This window comes from Emydura macquarii, unplaced genomic scaffold, assembly GCF_026122565.2.
Source record: "Emydura macquarii macquarii isolate MOO-44397 ecotype Brisbane River unplaced genomic scaffold, CSIRO-AGI_Emac_v2 contig_1305, whole genome shotgun sequence".
NCBI classification, from domain to species: Eukaryota; Metazoa; Chordata; order Testudines; family Chelidae; genus Emydura; species Emydura macquarii.
The window spans coordinates 1,199,798-1,218,051 of NW_027131442.1; the positions used below are offsets into that span (position 1 = coordinate 1,199,798).

At 47.2% G+C, this 18,254-nt stretch overlaps 1 pseudogene; it reads right to left on the reverse strand.

Annotated features, from left to right (window-relative positions):
- Positions 1–15,607: 15,607 nt before the first annotated feature.
- Positions 15,608–16,540, reverse strand: LOC137154893 (olfactory receptor 5AP2-like; annotated as a pseudogene).
- Positions 16,541–18,254: the final 1,714 nt, after the last annotated feature.

Sequence of the window (18,254 nt, forward strand, 5' to 3'; positions counted from 1 at the left end):
TTGGGTCCAATGGTGGTGGAGTTTTCTTGAAATGCGAGGCATGAACCCAGTTAGGGTATCCTTGACACCGTACAGCAGTGTTAGTGGTTAGTAACACGAGGTAAGGTCCCTTCCACCGTGGTTGCAACGCATTCTGTCGCTGGTGGATTTTTATGCAAACCCAATCTCCTGGTAGGAGGGAATGGCACGGTTCCATTGCAGGTACTGGAAGGGCTTCTTGGACCTGTGAGTAGATAGACTTGACGCATTTCATTAATGATTTACAATAGTTCAGTATCGCATCATCAGTTAAGTTCAGATCCAATTTTTCCAGATCTGGTGGTGGGGTATGTGGTAATCTCATGGATCTGGCCGTGAGGATCTCATGTGGGGATAGTCCATGTTTTCTGTTGACAGTATTTCTAATGTACATGAGAGCTATAGGTAAGGCATCTGGCCACTTCAGGCTGGTCTCTGCACATATTTTGGCTAACCTGGTTTTCAAATCTGAGTTTTTCCTTTCCACCGCTCCGCTAGATTGGGGGTGATAGGCACAGTGTAAATGTTGCTGAATTCCTAAGGCTTTACATACATTCTGAATGATTTGGCCTGTGAAGTGGGTTCCTCTATCACTATCCAGGATGAGGGGCAACCCAAATCGAGGTATAAATTCTCTTATTAATTTCTTAGCGACGATTATTGCGTCTGCTCGCTTACAAGGATAGACTTCTATCCATCCTGAAAACATAACACATATTCAAAGTTACAGCATTTAGGCATTTGAATGAAATCCATTTGCAGGTTCACAAAGGGTCCCCACGGAGGGGGATGTGCCAAAGTTTTAGTCTTTTCCCTCTGGCCTATGTTGTGGGCTAGGCAGACAGGGCAGGTACTGCAGTACTGTTGTGCTATAGAAGGAAAATTTGGGGCAAACCAATCGCGCTCAACTGTTGCAATCATCCCCCCTTTGCCCTTGTGAGCCACGGAGTGAGTCACACGGGCAAGGTAGGGCAAAAGAGACCTAGGTGCTACCAGATGGCCGTCCGGGGAACGCCACAAGGTGTCTGGGTGCAGTTTGCACCCGTTTTGCTGCCAGTCCTTTTTTTCCTGTTCTGGGGACTGGTCTTGCAACCTGGCCAAGGCATCAAGGCTAGCTAGGGGTGAGTGATCCGTGGATAGGAAAAGGTTAACAGAGTCAGGTGCTGGGGAGCCGGTAAGGGCCGCTTCTTTAGCTGCATGATCTGCCAGGGTGTTTCCACGTGTGACATTGTCGCAAGGGGTAAGGTGAGCTTGGCATTTGACTACAGCTAGGGAAGAGGGCAGTTGCAGAGCTTGTAATAAAGCAGCTACATATTGTCCATTCCGAATAGGACTCCCGGTGGAGGTAAGGAATCCTCGCTGTTTCCAGAGTTGCCCAAAATTGTGGACGACCCCAAAGGCATATCGAGAATCAGTGTAAATGGTTACCGACTGTTTATCAGCTAATACACATGCGCGAGTGAGGGCTACTAGCTCAGCGACCTGAGCAGACAAAACATGTTGTAGATGGTATGCCTCTAAGACTTGATGCTGAGTACACACTGCATATCCTGCCACTAGGTTACCCAGACTGTCTCTAAGACAAGACCCATCCACAAACAAGATTAGGTCGGGATTAGTCAAAGGGACATCCTGGAGATCTAGCTGGGATGTAAGAAGGTGTTTGGAACTGCCAGACAATGGTGGGGTTCCCCATCCGAAAGGGTGGGGAGAAGTGAGGCAGGGTTTAGCACAGAACACCGGGTCAAGGTGATGTTAGGAGCTGACAGGAGGAGTCTTTCTTATTTAGTTAGTCTAGCGTTAGATAGATGTTGGGTTTTACCCTTCAGAAGTAAAGCAGCCACGGCATGAGGGATGGCTATAGTTAGAGGGCTTCCCAGAACTAGAGTGTCAGCCTTTTCAACCAAAAGGGCCGCTGCTGCAACTGAGTGCAGACAGGGGGGTAAGCCGGCTGCGACTGGGTCTAACGCGGTGCTGTAATATGCAAGAGGGCAGTTCTTGTCCCCATGGAGCTGAGTTAAGACTCCTTGGGCAAATTCTTCCTTTTCATGGCAATAGAGGGTGAAGGGTTTTTGGTATTCTGGAATCCCGAGGGCGGGAGCCCGAGTTAAAGCTTGTTTAAGGGAGACCAGGGCTTGTTCCACCTCAGTGGACCAGACCAATGGCTCTGTAGCTGTATCTAGGGTTAACTCTTGCAAGGGTTTTACAAGTGAGGCATAACCTAGAATCCATTGCCTGCAGTATCCCGCCATTCCCAGAAGGCTTCTCATTTGTCTGCGAGTGGTAGGTTTAGGTATTTGTAAGATAGCATTAATTCGGGAGGAAGATAAGTGTCTGTTTCCTGCAGAGATATCATGGCCCAGATAGTGTACTCGAGGGAGACAAAGCTGCAACTTGGATTTAGACGCTTTGTGTCCCTTAAGGGCAAGGGCTGTTAGCAGGGTGATAGAATCCTGTTTACAGGCTTCTAGGGAAGGGGAGGCCAACATGATATCATCTACATACTGAATTAAGGTGGAACGCTCGTCAAAGGTTATGGGGTCCAGATCCCTTTTTAGAATTTGTGAGAAAATAGTAGGGGCCTCTGTGTATCCTATAGGGAGCCGACACCAGCTGTACTGGAGTCCCTGGTAAGTAAAGGCAAACAGAAACCTGCTATCTGGGTGGATAGGGATAGATCAAAAAGCAGAACAGAGATCCACAACAGTAAAATAGGTGGCAGTTGCAGGAATGCATGACAGGATGGTAGCAGGGTTGGGGACAACGGGAAATGAGGGTAACACTGCAGCATTAACTGCTTGCAGGTCCTGCACAAATCGATAGGCATCTTTTCCAGGTTTCTTTATTGGAAAGATTGGGGCGTTACAGGGACTATGAGTGAGGAAAATAATTTTTTGTTCTAAGAGGGAAGTTATAACCGGCTTGATATCCTCTTCTGCTTCCTCAGAAATGGGATACTGCGGGATGCAAGGGAGAGGTTTTGCAGCGTCTAAAGTGACCCGAACGGGTTCAGCACTTAACATGTAACCTACTTCGTTTGAATGGGTTGACCACAATTGTGGAGGCACCTGATCCAGCAGTTCCTGTTGCAACAAGGAAGTATTGGATTCGGTGTTTTTCTGGTTAGAATTTTGTAGTAATGCTACAAGAGTATCTTCCCTGGCATCCGGTACATCAAGATAATCGCCATTTGGTGTGCAATAGATTACACAACCTAGCTTACACAACAAATCTTTACCCAATAGGTTAACTGGAACAGATGGACTAAGCAAAAAAGTGTGTTACTCTGATATAGGTTCAATAGTGACAGTGAGAAGTTGAGACACTGGGTGGGGAATAGGCTGTCTGCTGATGCCTACGGTGTTTACAGTTTCAGCTTAGACAGGGGCATGAGGGAATTCTGAAGCTTTTAAGGTGGAGCAAGGAGCGCCAGTGTCTACGAGGCAAGAAACTAATTGCCCATTGACAAGGCACGTCAGGCTATGGCCAGATTGATCCAAGGGAATTAGTGGAGCAATAATGTCACGACCCCTCGCGTTGTCCTATGCATAGTTACCAAGTCTGGGCATATCCTGCGCCCAGACGGGTAGTGCGGGGGGAAAACTTGCCAGATTTCTGGGGCCAAAATGGCCTCTATGGCCCCCCTCTCTGGGCTGGGTTTTTCGGTTAGGACTGTTGGACTTCCAGTGGCCGGATTGCCTGCAATAGTGGCACAGAGTATCGTGGGGCGCTTGCCTTGGCCACGCATTAGGCTGCCTTCCCCTTTTGTTCCACCCCCTTTCCCGGTTCCTAGTTTTTGGACTCTCTGGTTGTTTCTACTATTGGTGGATTTGAAGAGCCATAAGCTTTGTTTCAGTATCTTCCTTTTGTTTTTCTACTCTTTTATGGAAGTGTTGGGCTGCTGCTAAAAGTTCCAGTAGGGGTTTTCCCTCCCAGCCTATAATGACACGCTGTATTTCAGTAGAGATTTTAGGTAAAAGACCTTGTACAAAGGTAACAGAGACCGCTTGTGGCGCGTCCTGTTCAGGATTAGCATCCCTGAGTGTCGTTCAAACACTTGTTTTAACCTTTGAAGGTAATCGGCTGGTTCTTCCCCTTTGTTTTGTTTGCACACATTAATTTTTACCCAGTCTATCTTTTTAGGACAGATTGTAAGTAGCGCTCTTACTAGCTGCTTACGGGCGGAGTTTAAAGCGACATCTCCAACAATATCCTGATTTGGCCACTGAGCTTCCTTTTTAAGTCTTAGGAGGGTTTCTTGGGGCATAATGGTTCGCAAGAGTTGATTTACATCAGCCCAGTTAGGGTTATAACAATTCATAACAGTGTGTAGTTCTTCCTGAAATTTTACTGGATCCTCCCTGATGTTAGGAAAAGCTCGGGCTAGATTAAGTAGGTCGGTTGGGGACCACGGGGCGTGCACGGTTACTAGGCTCGTTCCTTGTCCTGGGAGCTGCTGGAGAGGACATAATTGGGCAGAGGCAGTTTCTTCTGACATTCTAAAATCTCTTTTTCGTAAATCATATGAATGGGAGTCCGAGGCAGTTTGGGTCTGGTCAGTTTCTGGGGTAGCAGATTGAGCAGATCTGCTAGTAGAATCAACCCAGGCTGACTGTACTGCCAGGGGTGAGGTTCCCCTTCCCTGATTTGATGGACCCGGCCGGGCCGGTGGAGGCAGCTGAGCCGGGGGGGCAGAAGGGACTGGAGACCAGAAATCTAATAGATCTTCAGGAGTTTCCTGGGGATAGGGCACCTTTTCTATCACAGGATATAAATGACTAGGGCCCGGATAATTTGGGGGAGCAGCCAATTTCTCCCGTACTTCTTTCAATTGTAGTTTTAATTTCTCCTGAGAGTCTTTCAAACTCTCCTTTTTGAGGCTTTTTGAGGCTTCATCATACTAGTTAAAAATGCATCCCATTGTGCCTGGGATACTTTGGAACCCCGAGACTCTAAAGTTTTTCTCAAGTGCATTATTTTATCCAAATCAAAGGTTCCCACATTGGGGAATTGCCTGGCCAGGTCATTTTTAGTATAAGAATGCCACTTTGCCAAAAACTTGCAAGTCTGTGGAGAGTAATGCGTACTCAGATAATACGCTGGAGTTCCCTTTGGGGGGCCTGACGCCTTTCTAGACTGACTTGTTCCCATTATCACTTACACACACGTACACACACAGGAATGGCTTATTAAGGGATTCACACCGTTTCACTTCAGCCCGCAATGCAGCTGAGGAGAAATGAACCTGATGATGATACGCTTATTTAGCAGGAGGGGTAGGGAGAGGAGACAAGACACAGAAGGGGTCCTTCCAAAAGTCACAGAAGTCCACTTGGGATGGAGGATCTATTGGAGGCTATGATTTGGAAGGGAAAAGGGAAGGGAGACGAGACAGACGCTCCGCCTGTCCGTTGGGTCACTGGGTTCAGGCAAGTCCCCCTTGCTATTAACTCTCACCGGTCGCAGCCAACAAGGCTAGCGGTGGAATCAGGGTGGATAGAACTTTGCTTTAGTCCAAGACCTGGTCAACGGCTCATTTAGCTAAGTACAGTCATTTGGGTTTCACACATTACATCACCATTCCCCTTGCTGTGTTTTAGATGTAATGCTTAAAACTTGCCAGAGGGAGGAACCAGTCCTCTACTCATAAACTAAATCCTGCCAAGGGAAGAGCCAGCCTTCAGCTTGCAGTAACCCTGACGCTGTCGGGGTGGGAATTTGATTCGCAGCCCGTAGTTAAAACTGGTACTGTCGGGGTGTAGACTCTGTCTATAGCCCGCAGTAAAATCAGGTGGGGAGTGTCCTCCATCCACAAAAAACCCACAGGTGAGGTGAGGACCTAATGTCCACAGCCCACAATAAACCAGGTGATCACAGTAAACCAGGTGGGGAAGACCTAATGTCTGGAACCCACAATAAACCAGGTGATATCACCTTCTGTTACATACAGACAAGACAGATAGACACAGACAATTTAAAGCTTACCCTGATCCTTAACAAAGTTCGGGTCTCGCTTCGCTGTTCTCGAATAGGAAGCCTACGGACAGCCCTCCTCCAAAACCCCAAATAGAGATTTAAAAGGTTTCTTACCTTTGAATGGCGCCGATGGGTTGAAGGGGAGCGATCCGCGGTCCTTCCTGGGCGAGGCTAGCGCTTGGAGATCCAAGTCATGGCACCAAATTGTCAAGGAAAGAATCACTCTGCTATACTTTAGAGTTGGATCGAGTGCAGCTTTAATTGTGACACACACACATATACAAAGTACTTTAGCTAAAGGGAAGCCCGAGCAGCATGTCTAGATGCTGATCATTGGTACTTTACCTGGCTACCAAAAACAAAAGGCTTATATAGGGGTTGCTTAGGTTCATTTACATGTTGATCATATAGTGGAATTTGATTAACAGTTTATACTTTCAGGAAAAGACAATCATAATGCACCATGGGGTACGCCAGATGTTTTCACAGGAAAGACCAACGAGCCACTTGATTATACAATGTGGTTTTCAGGCACTCTGGCTATCACCCGAAGATGGGTGGCTACACCAATACATGTTCAAATGCTAATTTGTATGGAGTAAGTTCCTATGGGGCCGGGTAGACAGGGGGGCACATACCGATACTTATCAGAACAGGAGATAGGGCTTCAAAAGGGCTAGAGTTCACAAAAGGAGTTTGCATTTAAATTGTGGTCGTGAGACATCCTGTGGGATCTTAGCATCTTTATCTTAGTTTCAGTTGGGGCATCCTGTTAATAGTTCAACCTGGGGCTTCTATTTCAGTTTCAGGCTACAATTTCCGGTCAGGCCTTCTATGATCAGTTTCAGGCCAGGCATGCTATTAATCAATTCTATTGATTAATTCTTTGATTCCAGAATATTTAACAATGCTCATCCATGACTGCGTGCGCCGCACTGACACAGTGTGACACTGTCTCCCTCTAGTGACTAAGCTGTGCATAGAGATCAACATCTCCGAGTAGTGGTGCGAAGAGAGCTGGTCCCGTAGCTCAGGCAGTCGAGGTGTCTGTGTTTAGAGCCAGAGATCCCCGCCCATGGGTCTTGGTACCAGAACCTTAAAAGCAGCACAACCCTGTCAAGCTGCCCTGCCGTGTCTCAAAAACATGAAGACTACTGATAGAAAACAGGGCACAAACCTCACAGGGGTTGTGAGTTCTCTCCTTAGATTTCACCAACCAGTTATCACGTGTGAATTCCTCAAGCGCTATAACAGCCTTAACATGAAGTCACAGACAGTGCCCTGGAGTGCTCCGACCCATCTAACCACCCATGCAAGCTTGCCTTTGTGTAAGCCTCAGCAGGCCCATGAGCGGGGATACTGTAATATAGGCCTGAAACAAAGCAGGCCTGAACCATGGATACTATGTGAAGCTTAAGGGTTAATTCTTACACTGAGAAAAAGAATAAGAACATCCTGCCTAAACATTTTGTGATTTAACATTTATGACACATTAAGGCTCTGCTGTTTGTTACATCCCTAAGTGAATGTTGAAACTTAATTGTGCTAATTTGCAAGTAAAGAGAAGTGCCCAATGCGTACCAGGAATGTGGTTTGATGTGTAAATCTTGGGGCAGAGAGAGGGCAAAGAAGATTCCTTATATTTTCTTTTAATAAAATTGATGTAGGTATAAGGTATAAAGTATAAGGATTTTATTATGTTAGTAAGTAAGTACAAGATAATGTACTAATGTAATGAAATAAGAATGTAATGATTTTTAGTAAGCATGAATGAGGAATGAATGCAGTTTGAGTGCTGAGATAAAACAGTGAGAAAATAATTACTGCTTCAAGGACAGTAGGGAGAGAAGAAACTTTTGTTTAAAGAACTTTACAACCCAGATGGCCAAAGATCAAGAGAACTCCCCTGGAAAACAGGGGAGTTTAATACCCCAGAACAGGAACAGCCGAAGTGTGAGACAGGAATGAAGAAATGATGAGAAAGCTGTCAGACTTACAACTTAAAACGTAATTAACGATTACATCAAACAAGGAGACTATCCGACATGACAGGATCCATAGATCCAAATGGGAATGGATTAATATAAAAATGGGAAGAAGAAATCTGGACTTTGGGCTCATTCTGCGTACCCCAAGGAGCATCATGTCGCGACCGACAAGGGCCTGGCTCCAATCTCGTGCCTAAATTACCTGGCCAGTGATTCAGCATGGGTAACAAGGGACTGGTAATTATATCCCTCCTGCAGAACTGTGTGTGTGTGAGAGAGAGCGAGAGAGAGTGTGTTTTAGGCAATTGTTTTCTTTTGAAATTTTTTCCTTTTCTGTATTCATAATAAACGCGGCAGACTGCCTTATCCCCTGAATAAGATCCTGCTGTTTATGTTATAACTATAACATTTGTCCCTTACAGCAAAAATCACAACCATATTCAGGTTACTCCCAGTCCCAAAAGGGCAGTCACTTACCCCAGCTCAACTGCACTTTTTTCAGGCGTTCTCAAGACAAATTTTTGGTGGTTGGTCTCAGAGTGTGGCCACCAACTTTTCCTGGTGGCCATTCTCACATTTCCCTAAAATACTTAATTACCTTTGCTGATATTGGACGCTTAGTGATTAGTGTGAATACCAGTGAGACATGGTATGCCTGATTTGCAGATTAATAAGGTTTAATGTGCAAGGTTTTTTTTATAGATATACTAGTTGAATACAAAGCCTAAAATTAACTGCAATATATTATACTTACTAAGCCTGGAGATCTAAGCAGTTACTTAGAAAGCTGTATGCAGGAATGGCTTTTTTTAGGGGCCCCGCCAGGGAGTTAGTGGCCTTTGGTTCGACCGGCAGCACCTTTCACGGAGTTAGGTGTTGATGGAGTGTGCTCTTTGTTTAAGTAGTGACTTTATACCCTTTTATAAACAGCTTTTACCTAATTACCTTTTTACTTATTAGTATATATGCTAATTACCTACACTGGGTTTTTACCCTTGACTACATTTTATTTTTACCATGATAATTAGGGTTGTCAAATCAACATCTGGTGATAGGTGGGATGGTGTAAAAATATGCCCTTTGTCAATGAAAATGTGTACCCCAAAAGTTTAAAAATAACTTGTTGGTTCCATTACCATTATTCATGTGCAGCTGCAAGTATACATGTTGTGTATTTTGTTTTGTTATGCACTGTGGTATGCAAAAACTAAAACATCTGCAAAGTTACTTAGTAGTCCTATTTATTTTTGCCAACCAAAAAATGTCATGCTACAGGGGTCAAAATAGCCAAGCAAGCAACTAAAGCTATTCTAGGTCTGTAAAACAGTGGTCAGGCAACTCAAATTGCACTGGGCCGCCACCATCCTTTAGGAAAAACAAATAAATATGCATATATACCAGTCTGCATCATTGTAATTTATTTATTCCTAGCTAGTAAGTCTGCTGTGAAAATTGATACGAACAAACATGCAAATATCACTTTTTGCAGCAGACTTACTCGGCCCTGGCAAGCTGGGGGACAAATTAAGCCCTGGATGGGGGACTGGGGGAAGCAGCAGGGGATGGAAGCCAAAGTCCAGGGGACAGGAACCGAAGTGCCACAGCCAGAGCCAGCCGCTCCGCCACCCCAGGGCTAAAGCCTGAAGCCTTAGCTCCACCGCCCCTGGGAAAGTGGGGAACTCACCAGCTGCCTTTTTCTCCATTGTTGTGCCCCAGGTGTCTTTAGAGGGAAGCAAGGCCACAGTGGTGTACCGAGGGGAGGTGGGGGAGGGCAGGCACCACCCCTCAGAGCCTTCTGTGCCCCCAGCCCCCTGCATGTCCTGACAGGCTGGCCCGGCTCCCCTCCCCCCGGTCAGGGGGTGAGGCTGTCCCACTCGAGCTGGTGGTGCTGGGCTGCCGGGCTGAGGGGGGGGACACAGACCCTCAGAGCCTCCTGCACCCCCAGGCACTTGTGCATCTTGAAGGGCCGGCCCAGTCCTGGTGTCCCCCCTTTCCCCAGGCCAGGGGTGAGGCCACCCCGCCCGAGCCGGCGCTGGGCTGCGGGACTGGAGCGGGAGAGGCGGATGCCACATGGCAGGTAAGTGTGTGGGGAGGGGGGCTGGCTGGGCCCAACTGCCGCAATGAGCGCCCCCCCCCCCCCCACCCTGCAGGTACAGACAGCGTGAGGTGATGGAGGGGTCGCAAATGTAGGCTTGATCCCTGGATACCATAAATCCATGGTATGCCAGTGCAAGGCCAATTCTGCTGCCAGAACCAGCAACCAACACCCAGGCGGTGCATCCAGGAGCAACAGGGAGGAGGAGGAGGGGCCTCTGTTATGCCAGGCACTGCTGCCTGTCGATTCTGGATACCAGGTAAGGAATAAAAACACGCCCACACTAGTTAAGTGCACTTATCTTTAATCATGTCTTACGCTCCAAACATCAGAGGGAGACCCTAGGGCTCTGCGAAGCGGCTGCAGGGGAATGCCAGACACTCCCGGTGAGCTCATGGCGGGGTCTCTGTGTCGTAGCTCGCATTTCAAGCTCTTATACAGTGTAACATATTTACTCTAGGGAATAGCAGGGTTTGGCTTATTCACAGCAAATAACTTGGCAAACACTTTTGCTTTTCTTGGCACAAAACACAATTAGATAACGGGTTGCAAAACAGGCTATGTAACCGGTTTACTACTCAACCAGTCCTGACCAGACCCACCACGTCACTATCTCAAAAGCGTCACAACATCTTCCACAACCTTCCCTACAACCTCTGCTTTGGTTTCCTCCCCCCCGCCACCCTCTGCCCTGCCCTATCTCAGCCCAGGAGGCTGTGGCCACAAGAAAAGCCCCTGGTGGCCGTGTTTAAGAAGCACTGCTTTAGCTCTTACGCCAAACGCAATGGTTGTAGCCTATCCTCTAATGAACTATCTAAAGATTTATTAACCAAGGAAAAGGAACCAGAGTTATTTACAAGGTTAAAACAAGTAAACATACACACAAAAGTGAGTTCTGGAGGACCCCCCATGGCAGCTGCCTATGGGGAATCTCTCCATGTGTAAACCCTACAACCCAAAGCTCTGGAAAGTAGGGAGTTTGCTATTGACCCTGAGTGTCAGGGAATGGATAGAGAGAAGAGCGGGACAGAGCTACTTAAGACCTTCAGAGGAACACTGAGGAGGGGAGCTGTCTGCTGCAATCTGTTGATGACCAATAAGAATTGATTGTATGGGCCAGGCCTCATTTGCATTTGTCTTGTGTGACAGTTTGGGGAGATTTGGTAGAAGTTCAGTTAAGTTTTGAGTTTGGGGGCGGTAGCCAGTGACTCTATTTGATCATTCATTTATTGTGCTTTGTGCGATGGTAGGCGTATAGAAGTATAAGACTGACTACTATGTAGTGGGTGTCTGAGTAAGGAGGGCTGAAATGCAAGGTCTGCAGGCTGAGGCTGTAATATTTTAACTTAGCCATATAAGGACACAGAGTTAGGCAATGCTGACTTAAGTAAGTGACTGAAGAATAACCCAATGCCATAAGATTATGGGAAAAGATGTGCCAAGGGGTGTATTGCGAAACATCAGCTGTAAGATTAATTTTAGCTCACAAAATGTTCTAGAGAGGCACATTTTTTCTAACATGTGCCTTAATCACAGGAGACAAGCAGTATGTCAATGCTAATGAGCATAAAAGGAACCACGCACAACCTATGGAAAACAGCAGCTTCTGTTCACAGACCGCACTGTGTTTTCCAAAGGTGAGTTGAGCGTCACTATCCCCATGCACCAGTCATGGAGGCCAAGGCACAGAGCTGTGAGGTGACTTGCCCAAGGTCCGTGAGGGAGTTGGTGGGCTGGTGGGGAACAGGCAGCATGAGTGCGGACGGCGGCCTGCCCCAGCCGCACGCTGCCTTTCAGTGCGCCAGCCCCCTAGCTTGAGACACATTGTTAGCTGGGGCCAAAGCCAAATGCTCTGAAAAAAAGCTTCTACAGCAGCCGGCCTGCCCTGCAGCAGCCCCTAGGCTCATCTCGAATGGACTCAGGAGAAAGTGCCCAGAAATGGGAGCCCCTCAGCCAGTCCAGGAGATTTAACGATCGCTCTGGTCCCACCCCAGAGCCCGGCTCTCTGTGCCTGCCCATCCTGCATACATAGCCCAAGTCAAGGTCTCTGCTCCAGTACACAAATCTCTCCATGGGTGTGGTCCCAGCTGCCCGAGAGACACCTCTCTCTCCTTGACCACGGTCGCACATCACTGCTACATCCACCCAGAACAATGCCACCGCTGCCCATGGGGAAGGAGGAGAGAGAACCAGAGGTGCATCTAGATTACAGCTGAGACCTCAGTGACCATTGTCCTTCTCACACATAGAGATTGCATGAGTGCAGTTATCCACAATGCCTATCTGCTGGGAAGGGAGAGAGACTGCTGTTTGTCGTTAATGCATGAAAGGTACCCTGTGGCCATAAGCCCAGGCACCATAAAAGAACCCAGCTGAGCGGGATGGGGCAAAAAATCATATATAATGTTCAACGGCGGAAATACAGGACATCAAACAATATAGCGTTTTGATGAGAGGAAATAGGACACTAGACGGGGAGGGCTCTGAGTTACTACAGAGTTACTACAGTTACTGAGTTACTACAGAGTCTGGCCCACATGCTCAGGGTCTGAGTTACTACAGAGTTACTACAGTTACTGAGTTACTACAGAGTCTGGCCCACATGCTCAGGGTCTAACTGGTGGCCATATTTGGGGGTGGGAAGGTATTTTCCCCCAGGTCAGATTGGCAGAGGCCCTGGCTTTTTTTTTTTTGTTGCCTTCCTCTGCAGCATGAGGCACAGGTCACTGGCTAACATGAACTAGAGTAAATGGCAGATTCTTTGTTACCTGAAGTCTTTAAATCATGATCTGAGGACTTCAGTAACTCAGCCAGAGGTTATGGGTCTATTACAGGAGTGGGTGGGTGAGGTTCTCTGGCCTGTGATGGGCAGGAGGTCAGACTAGATGATCGTGATGGTCCCTTCTGGCCTTAGAGTCTATGAGTCTGTTAAAGAGCATGAAATCAAATGGATTCAGAAAGTAAATGGAGTTTGGTTGTTTCCCTATATTATTTTTATTATTAATAAAATGGGGGCCCCAGGACCTCATTGTGCCAGGCGCTGTATGTTATTTATAAGTATATTACGGTAACACCTAGAAGCCACAGTCACAGCCCAGGGTCCCATTCTGCCAAGCACTGTATGTTATCTATTAGGTATATTACAGCAGCGCTTAGGAGCCCCAGCCATGGCCCAGGATCCCATTGTGCCAGGAACTGTACAGACACAGCACCAAGACAGTCCCTGCCCCAGAGAGTCGTGTATCCCTTAAACATATTACACTCCTTCAGATCTATAGGGCTGGCTCCTGCCTGGGTTCCCAGGTGTGGAAATGTGCTATATAAGGGGCTGGCAGGACTGCCTTTGCTCAGCTTATGGCTCCCCCAAAAGAAGCAGGGAGGAAGTAGAGCTCTGATCCTCCCCCTTCCACCCTCCCCCTTTGCACCAGCCCACAGAATGGGACTGCAGGGGGGCAGGATACCGCACCCTATAAAAGAACGTAACAGTGAGTGTTCTCCCCCCAGAGTGCACTGGCCATGGTGCCTCTCCTGGGCATGGGGTGCCACCACACCACAAGGTCCTGATGCTCGGCTGGTGGGGCTAACGGGTTGGGCCTGGCAGGGGTGGAGTAGCAATGCTGTGCCAGATGGCTAGAGAAGAAGGCTGAGGCTCAGAAGACCAGGGTTCAGTTCCTAACTCAGCCCCTTATACTGGCCTGGGTGTTCCTGGGCCAGGTTGCTGCATATGGCCTCGATCTTGCCATCTAGGCCATAAGCTGCAACCTGGTCCAGGAACACCCTTTCCCAAAGGGAGGCCCAGTGGGTGATTTTTTCTGTCCCTCTTGTCTCTCCACCTATTTCTATTTGCACTCCTTCCCATGAGTTGCTTTCTTTCTCCCCTTTACGGGGCACCCACTCACCTCTGGTGGGGGAGAATTTCCCCCCCCAGCTTTCTCACCGGGAGACACTTTATTCCCCATTCCCTTAATTACCAAACCCTTTGGAGTGCCTTCGCCCTCTTTCAGCATCCTGTTTGTCTCTTCTCCAGCCCCCCTCATGCAGCCACTGCCCCCTCTAGGGCTCGCCGGCAGGGGCCCATAACTCAGACAGGAGTCGCCCCTTCCGCTTGTGCGCTGGCATCTTAGCAACCACTTCAGATTGATCTAAAACGAGAGACCGGCCAGAGCAGGAGCTGAACTTCCCCACAGGACAGGGTCATTTGGATTTGGCTTCTCCAGTTTGGATCTCGCGTGGAGACTACAGCTGGGTGGGTGGAAACAAATTTTTTTTTTTTGGTTGAAAAATGTCGAATCATTGAAACGGAAACTGTCTGGGGAACTGAGTCGAGTTTGACGAGTCTCCTGGCTCAAAAACATTTTGAAAAGCAAAGGTTGTAATGTCTTTGAAATGAAAAAGTCCAGTTTTCCTGCTCAAAATGACTTTTCATTTCGAATAGTCAGCTGATTAGACCAAACCAAACCAAACCAAACAGAACAACTTAGCCCCAATTAAAATAAAAAAGGTCAAAATCTAAATGAAATTTTTTGATTAACCTGGGCTGATTCTCCTCCCCCCTTCCCTCCGACTCCCCCATTTTTTCAGTTTCATGAAAATTTTTGTGGTTTTGATTTTTCATCATGATTTGGGACAGAACAAATGTTTGAAATCTCAAAAATGCTCACAGGAAGGAGCATTCAGCTCTCCTGTTCAGCTCTCATAGAAGCAAGCCAGAGGAACTGTGATGGTGTCAGGAACTGGGGGTCTTGAATCCTGGTCCACAGGACTTTTAGGAGCTGACATGTGCCAACTTGCCACACAGACACCTGCTAAGAGTTGCTAGTGTGGAAGCTGAATTCCAGCAGAGAACTGATTGCCAGAATGCTGGGGCTCCGCAGCTGCTGTATCAACACAGCACAGGAAGAGGAATTTGTCCATGAAACTGGGATATATCTTGCTTCTGCTCCCCTGGCTTATTGGACTTGAGGTTCCTATCTCTGGTCTGTCTCCTGCTTCTGAGCCCTGGTATTATGATCCAGCCTGACTCTGGTTACCAACTCGTGGATCTGCTTTCAAGTTTGTCTTCTGCTTCTGAACTCCTGGTATCTTGAGCTGGCCAACTCTTGACTCCTGTCCCATGATTGTGGACCCTGGTTCTGACCACTAGGTGCCCATGACCTGGCCGCGACAGTTTATCACCTTCAGATCAGACTCAGAACTGCCCAAAATTTCTGTAGGGATCAGAGGCAGGGTATCCCAAATTGGGAATATGTGATGCACCTGGACCATCTCTCTGGCGCCACTGCCCAAGAAGACATGTATGAGCCATTTGTGCTAAGGGGGAAGTGGAGCAACAATGGACAGGACTTGTCCATTGTGAGGCTCCATGTTTCACTGTTGGTTCTTGGATGATGACTTAAATGCATCTGTGAGATCAAATTACCTCCTCATTAACAAGACCGTGCTTGTCCTTGCCCTTCTGGTGATTCAGTTCCTCCATCCACATCTCTGCCCAACGCCACTCTATGGAAGCAGTAAGTCCGTGATACTGTTGCTATGGAAATATCTGCCTATGGGTCATTCTTCTCAGGGCTTCCTTCACCTCCTTGTTCCTCAAGCTGTAGATCAGGGGGTTCAGCATGGGGATGACGATGGAGTAGAACACAGACACCACCTGGTCCATCGAGTTCCCTGTGCTGGGATTGATGTACATGAAGAAGACTATGCCATAGAACAGGGAGATAGCCGTGAAGTGGGAGGCACAGGTGGACAGGGCCTTCCACCGGCCCTTTGCTGAGCTCATCCTCCCAACGGTGACAAGGATGTAGCCGTAGGAGACCAGGATGATGGTCAAGGTGCTCATGGTTGCCAGGGCAGAGAAGATGTAGAGAGTTACCTTGGCTGTGGTGGTATTGGTGCAGGTGAGCTGCAGCGGAGGAGGGATATCACAGAAGTAGTGACTGATGTGGTTGGGGCCACGGAATGGCAGCCAGAAGACTTTGCTGGTCTGCAAAGCTGAGTTGGCCATGCTGAGGGTGTAGGCCAAAGCCACCAGCCGTACGCACGTCCCCCTGGACATGAGTATTTGGTAGAGAAGGGGATGGCAGATGGCCATGAACTGGTCATAGGCCATGGTGGCCAGGAACAGGCACTTGGCTGTGCCATGACCCACCAAGAAGGCCATCTGTGCCACGCAGCCAGTGTAGGAGATGGACTTGTCCATGGCAAGGAAATCGGCCAGCAGTCAGGGGGTGACCACGGAGGAGTAGCAGATGTCGTCGAAGGAAAGGGTGCTGAGGAAGAAGTACATGGAGGTGTGGAAGTGGGGGGTCAGAGCGGATCAAGGCCATCATGCCCATGTTACCCATCAATGTAATGCTGTAAATCAGCAGGAAGGCCCCAAAGAGCAGCCCCTGCAGGTCTGTACGGTTTGTGAGACCCATTAGGATAAATGGGTCACGGCAGTGCCATTTCCTCCATCAGCCATTGCCTTGGTGTGCTTCACCTGCAGAGTGGAGGGTGGGGAGCAGACATTACACCTTTCAGTGAAACATGATATTGCTGGATTCCCAGCCCTGGAGAGTGAAGTAATTTATTTTTGCTCAAAGCAGGCTCAGACTGGACAGCAACAAGTCAGTCTCACAAGTGTAGCGTGTCACATGGGAGCCTCATTGCTTGGGACATTTAAAACTAGAGTGAGCAGAAGTGTAGAAGATGTCGAGTAGGGAGCAGTCTTGTGTTGGCCAAGAAGATGGACTGGTTGGGACCAAAAGACTCCTGTTCATCAGTAGATTCACAGATTCAATGGAAGGGGACCCATATTAGGGCAGAGATGGAAATTCAGTTTCCATTACCTCTCGCGGGAGGGAGACAATAAAAAGGATGATTGTGGGGAAGGGTCACCCATTCCTCACTAGGAACTGAGATAGCCCATATCAACATGGATCTATTTGGAATTAGTAGCCTAGAGGCCAAAGCTCCATATCCCCATCCTGTGTCTTTCAAACCATCCCTTTGACCTTCTGCATTAAAGCTGGTGACCTAGAAGGCTTCATACCTCATACGCATCCTCTTTAGCTAATTAGTCTAGTCACTAGATTTGACACAATGACCTCAGGGTTAGGAGCTGTTGCAAGGTTTTAATCTCAGCTGCCCATACTTTCTTTGTATATATTTTGAGCAACATGATAGCTGAAATTTTAAAAGCCCCAATGTCAGGAATTGTAGTTCATTCCCCTTATGTATACAGGGATTTTATTTGCTACATGATGTTTAGATTGAAAGATATTACAACAATGTGTTAAAGATGCCCTGGGAAACCTAACTCTAAATTTCTCTATTCTTGGCCCGAGTTCAGCAAGACACTAAAGCTTGTTCCTAATTTGAAGCGAGTGAATGGGAATACTCACATGCTTAAATTTAGGCAAGTGCTTAAGGACCTTGCTGAATTTGGCCTTTAAATTCTCAACATTCACATTGCATTAGCCCCCCTCTCATCCTGAATCCCCATGTGCTCAAGGGAAATGATTGCTTTATCATGTAACTGAAATAAACACTGATTTCATTCTATTTCTGACCTATAATTCAAATGTGTCAGTGGCACTGATGCGTGGGAGATATCTAAGCTCTGAGGAAAATCCAGTTCTTTTTATCTAGAGATGTTTTTTAAAACGGGAAAACTCCTTTGAAGAAATTTTGAAACTATTTCCATTTGGGACGGTGCGAAATGGGCCCATTTCCTTTTTCCATGAAAGTTTCCATGATGTTTTTCTTGATATTTTTTCCTTTGATTTAAAAAAAAAAATCACATTTTATGTTTTTATTGTGGTTCCACTAAACAAAAACGTTCAACTGAGATTGCAAACATACAGTCTATAAAAATGTGGAAACAGTCACCAAAAATGCCCCCAGAAAATGTCTCAGATTGTGACCATTTTTCACAAAAGGTTCTGGGGTTTTGTTTTTTTTAAAAAAAGGCCATTTTTCATTAAAAAAAAGGTTTTTATGTAAAATATTTCAGCCTGCTTGACTTTTGCCTCAGTATGACGTGCTCCCGGGAATTGCTCACATGTGAGACCTGAAGCTGTCTTGGTGCTTTAAGAAAGATTGGGAGGGAAAAAGTATGGTTTGGAAGGCTTGTGCTACTTGGAAATTTAACAATATCTTCAAGTTTAGAACTCCAGACCTCGGTAGAGAAATGT